The sequence below is a fragment of the Lonchura striata genome, chromosome 2, assembly GCF_046129695.1.
Source record: "Lonchura striata isolate bLonStr1 chromosome 2, bLonStr1.mat, whole genome shotgun sequence".
Classification (NCBI taxonomy): domain Eukaryota; kingdom Metazoa; phylum Chordata; class Aves; order Passeriformes; family Estrildidae; genus Lonchura; species Lonchura striata.
This window is the reverse complement of record NC_134604.1, coordinates 38386693-38400390: the sequence shown is the minus strand read 5'-3', so window position 1 is coordinate 38400390 and position 13698 is coordinate 38386693. Positions and strand designations below refer to the sequence as shown.

The following is a 13698-nucleotide window of genomic DNA, read 5'->3' as shown; positions in this document are numbered from 1 at the left end:
GCACCTTTTGCTGTTCTCCACTCCTGGGTGAGGCTGCAAGGCAGTTCAAACGGCTCTTGCAACCTTAAAACAATTCTGCTTTTCACTTTTGAAAACTTTTATTAAGACAGTCAATATTTTAGAGAAGAAAGATCTTGTTTCTCCTTTCACGCCAACCAAGTGCAAAGGAATAAAATGAAGTGGGAGTTAAGTATCATGACGCCAGGAGAGGCAGCACAGGGCACCCAGAGGACTCATACGCCTCTCTCCTCACTCAGTGTAGTGTCCATTACCAACAATTTCTTTAGTTATGTAATTAATGTAGTGATGCACAACAGGCCAGTATATTTGGAGCAGAATGTCCCTGTCACACATACAGAGAAAGAAAAAAAAAATTATTTTATTACTGTGTTTACCAAGTAATATGCACCAGAGTAAAAGAAAAAGGTTTTAGCTCTCCTGAAACAACAATCTGCCCCTCCATCTTCAGTACTTCAAGCTAAACACAAACAAAATCACATTCTCCATCTTGTACCTTGCTTTTGTTGTTGTTGTTGTTAAGTTTCAGCAAAATCCCTTCAGGCCCATCAAAATGCTGCAAAGGCATAATTAAACTTTCAACAGCCATGAATGATACTACCTTTCACAACAGGAATGGGTAAGAAAGTTCTGTATACCTGTAAGGACCAGATCTGCTAGGTGCAGCAAGTATCGGCTCCTCATTTGATCTTTCATTGTGTGAATGTGTAGCTAATTGTGATTAATTGTGATTAAGCATAAGAGATGTAATAGAAATCCTCACGTAACAGCAACACTGGGACAATGGTGAACCCTGAAAGACTGCTGAGGTGTGCTACCATCCATCCACCCTTCTCTCAGATTCCCTGCAGAAATCTCCCAAGCCTGTCAGAAGCTTGCTCTGCCCTCTGAGAGATGACTTCCTACTCCTGTACAGAACAGCGAAAAGCTCAAAGACAGAATCACAGTGCCAGTTTGTGTAGTCAGCACTGCACTGAGCTGCAGACTCAGTCTGGACATTTTTTGCTATTTTCCTCCCTCCTTCCCATGTCTATTATCACCTAAGGTGGATGGTCTCATCCTACACTCATGATGTTTTCCTGCCATTTGAGGAACCTGCCAGGCACCTTTCCATCCAGCTAAAAATCCATCCTCAGTACCTGAAATGTAGAAATACAAACCAAAGACAACCTACCATGCATCTTTTTTCTATAAGGTGATCCATTAACTTGCAAAACTAAAGAGAACTTGATTTGTAATGAATGAAAACAGCAACATGGCAGCCTGCTCAGTTGAAAATTGCTCTGGATATATATCTGTGCTGAAAAGATTCAGTTCACTTACTCAGGAGAGTTCTTACCCCCTAACCAGTGCTGTCTAATAGGCAATGCAAACATGTAGTCTGGTGCCCAAAATTTAAAATCCTTTTATTTTACTCACCTCCTTAATTATTGTTATGTTTTAAATTAATTCCTGAATCACAGTCTCTCAGCATATTTGCAAATTCCATCTGCATTTCTCAAAATTCAGGCTTTAACCAAGATATTTAATATCTATGCCTCTTTGTTAGCATTACTAGTGCTGAAATCCTCATAGCCCTACATGTTTGCTTGTCAGACTAGTTTAGTCAGTATGGTGAATATAATGAGGCACAGTGCATTTCAGGTTCATCTTATCATTAGAGAGAGCCTCTGTCCCATGTAATCACTGCAGCACCCAGGCATATCTTAAGGAAGATCTAAAGGCTGGAACTCAACATATCCCCAGTTTCCATTTATACTATCAACAAAATCATCTGGTCACCTCTCCTTTCCTTTGACAGCTGTAATATCTGCAATTAAAATCTGAATCAGTGGGGGCTATTTTAAGAACAAAGAAGGCATTTCAGCTCAGTAGAACACTGCCAGATTGGGTAGGATGTGCTACAATTGGCATTCCAGCTCATTAAAACAGCTTTGCCATGGACTACTCGTCCTGAAAGCATTCTGCAACTTTATATACACAACACAAGCACCACTCAGCACCACCGTTTGCTGAAACTCAGCCAGCTTCATGTTGCCCTTGCACATGAAGAACTTGTCACAACAGCCCTTCAGGATCAGATGAATGACTGAAGCCAAGGAGAATTCAAGGGAAGCACAATTCCTCTCTGAGGACTGGGAATGGCAATAACATCCCCATCCGCATGAGACATCCCAGGAATACTGTTGTAGTAACAAACTGGTCAGGAATTTGCTCCACCCTGCAACTGGGAGTCACCATTTGAGGTTCTCCTGCTTCTCCTCCTTTTCCATGGCAGTGACAACTACTGCTTTACTTCTCAAAAACCCTACATACCACATGGAATCCCATCAATAGCTAAATCCCCCAAAAGAATAAAAGCAGAAAATCATTTAGGTTGGAAAAGACTTCTAAGATCATCATGCTCAGCCATTAACTTTGAAACTGGTTTTAAATGCTACAGTACTTTTTGTCTGTAAAGGTATTTATAAAATGGGGGGTGGGGGGGGGGGGGGGGGGGGGGGAAGTACAGATCTCAGGAAAGACCCATAGTCTAGCTTGGAAATATTTTTAAAATGGCATTTGGAAGAACACACATTCCCAATCAGAAAGGTGAAAACATGCATATCCTGTGAGCTGCGGGAGTTTTGTGCAGTTAAGGAAAACAGAAAAAAAAATTAGACTTAGCTTCACTCATTTTGGGAATCTTAACAGTTAGAGAATCCAAATCAGTATTTGTATTTATTTGAAAATTCTGCCTGTTTAGAAATGGGTTCTCTTGAGGCCTGATGCAAAATACCTACTACAGTGCCCGATTAAGGTAGACAGGTTTTTTAAACAGTTTTCAAACAGTGGAAAGAAAAAACCAACAAAAAAAATCTGAACTCTAGGGAAAGCTGGATGTTTCTTTCATTTAGTTTTTGAGCTCCTTTTATCTATTTTTCCACCTTCCCTTTCCTGAGATTTACTTTAAGAATATCCAGTTATTAAATGCACCAGATAGCATGAGAGGGGAGATAAGTTTGCAAGACATGACAGTGAAGCAAATTAAAATAGTGAAACCTGTCAATGCATGCCTAATGCCAGTGTAATGCCAACCCTCTGGTCCTGCTGTGATAGTACACTACTGAAAAGAAGATACAAGCACATCCCAATGAAATTTATCCCAATAAATTTGTTTTAATACATTGTAATATTTCACTTATCTTTCCTGCACTTTCTTCTAAAAAAAACAACAATATTCCAACTTTCTTAAAAATGGATACTGCTAATATTGGATAGATTGCTCAGACAAGTTCTAGAAGTGTTCAAGGCCAGGCTGGATGGGGCTCTGACCACCCTGGTCCCGTGGAAGGTGTCCCTGCCCACAGTGGGGGCAGGTTTGAACTAGATGGTATTTCAATGTCCCTCCCAACCCAAGCCATTCTATGATTCTACCATATACTGAACTAGCAAAATCAATCAAATAAATTACTGTTTTATCAGGGAAGTATAAAAATTTGTGAAGCATCACACTGCTTATCCCCCTTGCAGAGCATGTTATCACTTAATTAACAGAAGCCTACAAGGGTTTATCTGCCCAGTCACTGGGGCACCGTGGCACCCGAGAGGCATCTTGGAAGCTTAGAGATCCATGCCCTTTTGAACCAACAACGATGTACTACCCTGAAGCTCCTAACATGGCAGCAGATATCTCTGTTTAGGCAACACAACTCCAGCCTTCATGCCTATTTAAGCATTGCAGTGCTCATTGAGCATTGCACCAGTTGGCTTTGGGCCTCAGTCATTTGCGTGCCCTCCAAAGAGAGCCCATGAACACTGCCAGCACAATGGATACCAGTCAGAAGCTTTTAAAAGGAGTCGAGATGGAAGAGGAATACAGACAGCATCCAGACACTGTCAGCATCCAGACACTCTCAGAATGACAGACAGCTGATCAGATAATTCCTTAACCCAAAGGAAAATAAAATCCTCATGAATTTTCATAATGCATAAAGTCATTACAAAGAGCAAGGATGGGATAACGTGCTCTCTGCCAGTGTGGGAGTACTGTTTGGGTCCCTGTATTTGGCACCATCTACCGCACCCATCACTTGTCTTCCAGGAAGAGATTAAAAACTGAAGCTCTGAGAACAGGCTTTCACTAGATTAGCTCACCAATTCTCTTTTGCTTGCAGATCACATCAATTAAGCACAGAACAATGACAAATGTACTGACCTGGTATGAGGACAACCCAAGTTCAAGCCCCTTGCACCATCTGATTCAAAATAAGCAGGCTGATAAAATGGGCTTGAGTCAAAAATTGCATCTGAATTTCAGTACCCTGATACTTCTAGTTTTATGAAAAGGAAGGAAAGCAGAACACATCTGTACTGTTACAGAAAAGTCTAATTTCAATTTTTTCAAGTTACTGAAAGCTCAAGTGCATTTCTCCCATCAGCTTGACACTCCCTAGCAGAGACACCACAGGTAGGAGCACCTGGGACTAACCTGGTCCTGCCAAGTTGCCAACATTCAAAATGACCTCATGTCTATCTAATCTTTTGTAGTTTCCTTTGCGTTTCATGTCCCTGAGTGAATAGTAACAAGGACTTTTTCACTGCTGGTCAAACACTTCTCCAATTCTTTGCCAGCAAACTAGGAAATTCATTTGCTCTTTCACATATCCAGAGAAAAATGCAGGAAAGCTCTGAAGAGCTTACTGGTACTCCATGAAAAGTGGGAGGGTTACCAGCTTGAGTGAAAGCAGAACATGGGCACTGAGCCACCACCAGCACAGCCAGCTTGAAAACACCACTGGCATGCAAGCAGGGGTTTTCTGTGTGGGCACAGGAGGAGTGAGACAAGCAAACAGGAGGCAGAACATATTCTGAAGTTAGAGATGTTTCCAGTGAGCTGGGCCAACCTGCTGCTTCCCAGAAATGGTCACGGAAGAAGCTGCTTATGCTTGGTCAGCACAAGCAGTACTGCTGAGCGCCTCATCTCAGTAGCAGAACTCAAACCCAGAAAATCTGATCCTAGTTTTCATCTCTGCAGCAGCAATAGTTTAATAACAGCAGCCATCTCTCTCACAGAAGTATAAAAAATTGGCACCAGTGATGCAACACTGACCATTAGAAAGCCACTAGAAATGCCAAAATTATCAGTTTAAATGCTCTCTGTTCATGGGCAATTTCTCAAAAAACCTATCAGGAATAAGGTTTAAGGAATAGAAACAGCAAGAAACATAAGGGGTATTTTAGCTTTTTTTTTTTTTTCCCCAAAGATATCTTTAGTTGATATCAGGCAAATCTTACTGGTGTTCTGCTGTAAGGAGAAGCTTTCTCACCTCCAATGCTATCTATCCCCTCAGGTGGTGCTTAAAAGTGAGGAACTGAGGTCACAGTGACAATGTTGGTAACAGATCAGGCACTGTAACAGCGAATGTGTAATGTAAAATGAAGACTCTCTTGCATTACCTCATCTCAGATTTAATAGTGTAAGAATTTCTTCTTAAGATCACGACAGGTAAACTGGATTTGCCTGAATAGCCTGTGAGCTTCCTGGCTCATTGTTCCATCACCCAATGGTGGTAAAAAGAAAAAAAAAAAAAAAAAAAAAAAGAAAGAAGCTAATAATAATCAAGCAGACAGAATAGTCAGGGTGCAGAGGAGGAGAGGTAAACCTTCAAAGACAAGTCCACACTCCCCCAAAAGCCACTTGCTGTCAATCTACACAAAGCGATAGCCACTCTGTTTTCTGCATATCATCAGATTCAGAAACCAGTGGTTTTAACCACACGTCATCAATGGACTAGAGAAGTTCAGACAGCTCTGAAACCTTTTGCTGCCTCATACAAACAAGAGCCAGCCTTTGCCTATCCAAAGACAGTATTTTCATTTTTATTCACCTGTGGCATGTGGAAAGCTGCCAGGCACACCCTGAAAAAATTCATCAGATTCCCTGTCTCTCATAGTCTCCTCTGCTAGCTTCAGCTTCTCATAGAGAAACAAAAAAGTTAACTCTTGCATTTGTTCCTAGCAAGTTTTGGACTACACTTTGCTATGGCATGCAATAGCTGCCCTCTCCTCATCTCATTAAGGCTGTGCCGATATTCCACATAGTGATGAAACAGGTATTGCTTTATTTTCATTCAATGCTACGCCAAGTTAAAACTTAAGAAGGTCACAATGGTTTCTCCAGCACAATCAGAAATGAAGAATAACTTAAAAACAAACTACAAACCCAAAATGTTATTTCAGTTTTCCTCTCTCAAGTCTAGCACTGTAAAGTAAAAATGTCTGGATCATTTCCTCAATGAAAATATGCAAATTAACTACCCTCTTATGTAGATTGATGCAAGTTATTTTGGTTGAGAACAATGCAAGTCACCCACAGTTTACAAAACAGTATGTCAATAAAACGAGCTAGACCTGCTGAAGAAAGTATTTGTTGTAGCTATTTTTGCACATGCATAACCTTGAATTACCGTTTTTGGAAAAAAAATATCACTTTCATGTTATGATCAGCAACTAGTAAGTTGAAACTTGCTTTTCCTCATGTATTAATGAAGCTATTAATGTACCAGACGAAAATACATGTAAGAAGGTTACACAGAGCATATTATCACCCTTCATGATCCCAGCAAATGACAAGTGATAAAACCAAAAAATTTAAAGAAAAAGCTTTTTTATCAAGGAAAAAATGCTTCAAGGCATCAAGCATTACTCTCTCAGCAAGCTTTCTCTTCCTCCAACCCCCCCAGCATATTTGCACGAAGAAAACAAACCTGTATAAACAAAATGTCACTACAGATGAAGCCTCACTTTCCAGCAGAGCTCTACAGCACTTCATAGGATCTTCTGTAAGGGCCAGAGCTGCCTGCTGCTGCAGCCTGACCTGTGACACCAACCCTGGTCAAGAAGCAGGACACTGTCACAATACCACACCCATGCTGGGGAGGGCAACAGGGACTCAGCAGAGGTGTTGGTAGAAAACAGGTTCAGGGTTGAAGATGATGAGACAGTGATGGTTAAACACACTTCACACAGTCTGAGGTGACTACAGCTATCCATAAGATGCCACTGGTTAGGACCTGTATGGACATCACCCTCCCAGTATGCCCAGCTCAGGGCATGCACCTCAAAGCCCTTACACAGTGATCCCATAAAAATTAAGGGCCTTGCCAGTTTGCTCTTTTTAAAATTTCGGCAAACTAAAATGAGTCATAAGTACCAGAAATCTTCAAATATGCAAATATATACTGCAAGGAATCAAAACATTTACCCGACACCTGCTTGCTGGAGGATTTAACTCAGTCAACAAAATTTTCAGGCAACTCTCCGCTGAGTACCCAGCTTCTTGTCACCATCTCAGCTTCTGGGGATGAAGAATCTGGGATTCCTGTCAGAAAACTGTCTCCCACTCCTATCTCTTGTGTTAACTTTCAAGAGCAAGATGGGAGAAAACTGTGAAGTTTCACATTCCTCCGCAATCCAAGTTTCTGGAGAAAGCTCACTTCGTCACCTCCTCCCTACTCTGAAAGCTCCTCCTGAGCCAGAGGTATAAGAAATCTGATTTTATTAACTCCCCTGAACTTGCAGCATCCTACATTACCACCTCTCTTGAGGATAGCTCTGGTATCACTCAATGCTGCTTGCTGCTCCCCAGAGTGACACCAGCTATGAAGGGCAGCTCAGGGACAATCCCCACCAGCCACAAAACTCCCAGTATCAGCTGCAGAACAGACCGTGGGTCCTGCTAACTCCACTCTCCAGCTGCTAGGAGAAGTATTTCAGCTGCTGATCTGCATTACATGAAGTTGTTGCCCTAGAAACCTAAGTGATATTACAAATTCAAGCTAAAAAAAAAAAAATAATTGTTTTTGCAAAAACTTTGTACTTCTTGCTACACCTTTTCCCCATCCCCATATTTCTGAAAAGGCCTAAAACCCAATAAATGCAAACAAAATCACAGAAACACATGAAGAAGGCTTTCAATTACAGACAGGGAGCAATTTCCAAGCACTAATATTACCTGAATTTTTTTGGACATCATATTGAGACTTGGCAAACTAAAACAGTTATTGCAATGGGGTTATATTACTCAGGTCCAATTAACAGTGGATGTAGAAGCGAAATGAGATAAACACTACTTAATGCTAGCAGTCTTACTGAGTCTGTGACATTACCAAAGATCAAAAGAAGCATCTTGAGCAAGATATTCTCACTGCAAAATAAATAAACACATTTTAATGAGAAGGAAAATATCCTGTGTGTCAAGAATTAGCAACTTGAATGTGGAGCAAGACTCCCTAACTGCAATGGAAAACAGACTTTAAAAAGATCAGATTAACCAGAAGCTTGCAACAACAGCTCACCCTATCACTTTCTAAACCTCAAAATACAGAAGGAAATGTAAACTAATACATATTCTATTTCTGCAGGATACGTATTTTCCCTACTCACCTCCTTACAGACGGATATTACTTCTCCACAGGTGTATTATCTCTCTGTATTTCTATTTCCAGAAAGTAATAAAAAAATTGTATTAATCTGAGGCCACCATAGAAACAGGAAAAAAGTCCCAAAAGTCACCTCCCTGCCTCCTCAAAAACTTAGACCACATATATCAGATTGAAGATGCTACAACAGGAAATCCAAACTAAAAAAAAAAAAACCTGAAACAATCTAAAAATATAAATAACTAAATAAACAAGAAATAAAAAGTAAATAAATCAATCAGAATATCCAATTAAAGAAAATCCAACAGAAAACTTCTAAGGCGGGTGTGACCTGGTTTTTCATATCTTTTATAAAATAGGCAAAGAGAAAAACCTTCAATCTCTTAAAAATTCTTGAAAAATTAATTTCAAAGGTGACTAAGATCATAAATTATGGGTTATACGCTTACTGTACAAAAAGCAAGACAGAAAAAAACAACCAAAATATATTCCAGAATTCTTTTCAACCACTGACTTGCAAAAGCTACAAGACGCAAAATCATGTAATAATCAGAGGAAGGAATACTCCAGCCTAACTGCAACCTGGACTTGCATTAGAAATACCCATAATTCATCAAAATAAAATCCACACCAAACCATATAATATAATGATTTTTATCTATTGGGTTGACTCCTCCTGAAGTGAAACACAGCTCTGGAGTGGTGCTATAAAACCAGTGGTATCACAGACTCCAGTCTCACACGCTTCCTTTTCATGAACATGCCAAGTATTCCTCCTTTCAAATTTAGGCTTAGATTTTATAACAAAGCTAAAAGTTCTCTCAGACAGCTACATCTCATACTAGGCCAGTTTTTCACTTGTATTTGCACACTACCACATGAAATCTGTAGTTCTGCAAAAACATAATTCCATGCTTACAACAGGGAATACCCGACGACCTGATGCAGGAGTGCCACACCTAAAGAAGCTCCTGCCATGTCAGATGAGGGATGGTTCCAGTTGGCTGGTACTACCCCAGGCTGGAGATAAAGCACCAGTGAAGAAGGATACAGAGCAGAGAAGAAAAAACCACTTCCCTTTTATTGTAAATTAATTGTGATACTTCCAAAGTCACTGAGACACAGAAATATGACACTCCAAAATACTTTGAGAGACAGCTGTGTAATGAGGCTGTCCTAAAATCTCTTGTAGGATGGGCTGCAGAGACAAGACCCTATGGCAGAGATAGACTTCTACCTCCCTCTGGAGACAAGAAAGCCACATCCACATCTCTAATAATTTCTTTAATTTATGTCTTTCATTAATGTATCCTAACCCTTCTATGGAATTATTTGATATTTGAAGAAGACTGGACTTATCTTTTTGTCCCAGTCATTTAGCGGGTTTGACTTTCACTACTCCTGCAACTGATTCCACCATACAGCTGTGCATTAAATAAAGAATCATTTCTTCTCAGAAACTTCCTACTCCAAAATACAAACCTGTTATAAATCAAGAAATTATTTCAGTATCTCATACACCTTTAGTACTGCATCATAGTTTTACAAACATCTAGAAGACTCCAGAAACTGTTTGTATAACTTCCTTAGTCTACAAAGTAACAGGATGACTCAGTTAATTTATTTACATTTTCTTTAATTTGGCATGTTAGCCCTCAGAGACATTACTTTGTTGTCATCTTCACTAAAATTCTGTCTTGTTAGTGTCTAGAGAAATCAATGCCAGGAAGCACTTCATTTTTATAAGTTCATCTTCTTTCAACCTAGAGGTTCATTAATGTGATAACTAAACAGGTACACACTGCCTCTCTACGTGTTAAGTAAATTTATACAAAAATAAAAAGAGAAAAATTAGATGAGGATACTTTTTACTTCTGTGCATGCACACACTTATTTTTTATTAAAGCATCGCACTGAAGTTTCTGAAAGTTTTTTAAACTGTTTGGAGAATACCTAGAGGGTTTCAAGGTGCAACAACCATCTCTTGTTCTTTTCCACCTTGTTGCCTAAACAATGGAAAAACATTTTGGAAGAAAGGGAAAATGGGAGAACAACACTTGATTTTAAAAGTGTTCCTAAACAACTCTATTTGGATGAAAATTCTTTTCTGTCAAAGCCAAAGCAACCAAATAAACTTAAGTGAAGATTCAGAGGTTTCAAAGCATTTCCAGAACAATGGCTCATTCATGATTCCTCACCATATTTTCCACTGAAGCAGCAGATTTGGCTTCCCAGCGTGCTGACAGGTCTACTGCTGCAGCTTTATACCCACCGGTCATCCCCAAACACTCCTGGCTCACCAGAACTAGTGCATATCCCACCTGTTGCTGCCACTGCACCAGCGTTCTGCCCCAGATCAGTTCTTCCAGTTGCTTCAAGCTTCTTAGATAGAAATGTCATTATTTGAATCCCTCATTCAATAAACACCAGTCTGCATAAAGACAGGCTTGAAATTTCCCTTCCTTAAAATAATTCAAATAAGTAATGGTTAATACTAATAGACTTAATTCTGTTTTGTTTTGACATGTCTATATTCTGGCCCATAAATTACTCTCCATCATCCCCGGGATGTTTCCAAAAAATGCTATGTTATTTGGTCACAGCCTCTTTCCTACTCTACCTTATGTGATCTCCAGATATATCAAGACAATCGCATCATCCTTCCAATAACTTCAAACCTCAAGAGCCAGAACTACAACCATAATCACATAACTAAATAATGAGGCTTCCTAGTACAAAATGGAAGCAAGAGAGCATTCCCATTTTGCCTTGCCAAACTCCAGTCCTTCTTTCAGTGACCTCCTCATTATGTGCAAAATAATTGGACTCTTACCCTCATGCTTACTGGGGAGCGGGAATCATGTCGTCACTTGCTCATCACACAAATGGCTTTCTGAATCAGGGCACCTCGACTCCTGCATATCCCTTGTGACAGCAGCCCCAAGCAGGACACCCCATGGTCCCTCTGCCACCCACGCCGTAGCATGGGACACAAAAAGAGACAGTGCCTCGCACTAAGGTCAGCAATCACATGTGCAACACAATAATCTTGCATGGCCTCAATTAATCTGCTTTTGTCCCTCCATCCACAAAACCCAAAGACAATAGGTTTGGCTATCTCTGCATGGGAATGCAGGGCTGACACAAGTTTTATCTTTATTCTCAACAATAAAAATAAAACACGTTTTCTGCAATTCTGACTACTCTTTGCTTTATGCAACCAACCCCTGACTAAATTGCCATCTCAACCTCCTCACTGTGCGAGGCCAGCAAGTCTGTTTAGGATCCTTTTCAGTTCACTGACCTACTTGCTACTTGCATAAAGACGGGCATTAATAGAATTTCCTCTTTCTTTTAATTTCTGCTACTGTGTTCTTCCTAATTGCTGTTTCCCAAATAGAGTTCCTCTAAGCTAAGCATGCTTACTGCTATCAAAAACTTTCATCCAGAACTTCCACAAAACACAATGCCCAAATGCCCCCATGCCCTCAACAGCAGATATCTGTAGAAAGCAAATTAGCAATTCCTAACTATCCTGGACCTTCAAATCAAGAGAAGCCTAGTAGCAACGCAGTCTTTCAAATTTGTTTTCCTAAATGTCTTTATTCTTTTCTCTCACCAACACAGTTCTCTAGCAGACACTAGTAGCACTACTGGAGGTCACTAAACTCACCCAAGACGATAAGTGGGGAATTTTTCTCATCCAATTCAGTCAGCTAAAATTTATTAATCTAATCTAAATTAGTCAACTCCACTGCCACAGTAATCAATGTAAGCAGCATGAATCACCCACCCCGAGTTCCTGGCCAGATACATGGGAAGGAAGGAATGAAACCCACCTGGAAGTGCTTATCATTAACCATAAAGGGAGGCTCTGTTACTAAGCTAGGGTGACCTTTCACACATGGAATTCCTTTATCTCTAGCTCTGCTGATGATAAGGAGGCCAGGAGACCTGTCTTCTTTGGCAGGGAGGGCATCAGTTCCCAGGACTCGGACAAACTGCAGCTCATGGGTGATATTTGACTACCTCAATATCTGAACCAGCTTTCTTTAGAAAAATACCATATAAATACTTCAATGCTGTTCTCAATAGTCTCTTATAGGACAGGGAAGAGCAGGAAGGAAACCTGAAGTTAAATCAACATGCACAGTGCCCTAAGCAGAATGAGTGACTTTTTAAGCCGTGCAGTGCTAGATCAAGCTTATGTGTCTTCTTCCTCTTGGGCAGAATTGCTGAGCACAGTCTTCTGCTCATCAAATCTGAGGACAGCTGGGTCCCAGATCTCACACAACCTCTAGTACTTGTGAGGCCATGGAGTAAGTCAGTTCACCTAACTCTGCCTTGATTCCTTCATTTCTAAAATGGGAGCAAGTCAGGATCCTGTCCAAACTCATGAAGCCTTTTGATATGTATCAGTGAAACAAACTACAGGTTTGTGGGCTGGAGCTGTGTCTCCACAGGCAGGCACAAGCCTCCAGAAGGGGCTGGCTGGGATGACCAGTGAGACCATACCAGATAGCAGCAGCTCAGGGCTGCTTAGCAGCATTTTCATTTGTTATCAGTCATTCCTATCAAACTGCTCCATAATCTCCTTCCTTCTAAAGGTTCATCTTACGCAACACTAAATACCAAGATATAGAAGATATTTTCTGGGAACTTATTAAAGAAAGCAATGGCTAGAACAAATCAGGATCCCTGTGTCTGTGCAGTACTACTGCCACTGCAGGAGGAGCACAGGTCTGTCCATTTAAATGGAGTGTGAGGACTTGGCACTAACCCCTTCCTAGGAGACAGAGCTTTGGGACTTACTGCTAGGGGTGAGACAAGCTAACATCGGCCCCGAAACCTTGACCCTCAGATTCTGCAGACATGTACAATACAAGATCTGAAGGTAATAGGCAATAACATTTCTCTCCAAATGAATTTGGGAAATATTCTCTAATGTGTCAGAGTTTCAGGGTTTCAAATTTTCCCTTCAGTTTCTTTTTTCAGTGGAAAAAACACAGGCACATGGGGACAAGGATGGTAAAATGGTTTCCTTTGCGGGACCGTTGGTCTGTAGACTTATTTCTTTATTCCGTAACTACTAAGTGAGTATGTTGGGGCAGATTTCAAAGTCTGAGTATTATAAAAGATCCCAAACCTTTATATGTTCACAGCACAGTCAGTAAGGAAGTCTGCTTCAACTCAGGGTCCACACTCTCAGGAAGAAAAGAGTTACTGGTTTTGTAAATGGTGGCAAATCCCAAATACA

At 40.5% G+C, this 13698-nt stretch overlaps 1 protein-coding gene across 2 annotated transcripts in view; it reads right to left on the bottom strand.

Annotated features, from left to right (window-relative positions):
* Nucleotides 1-13698, bottom strand: part of FAT3 (FAT atypical cadherin 3) — a 396477-nt gene that overhangs the window by 371276 nt on the left and 11503 nt on the right. The window lies entirely within an intron of this gene.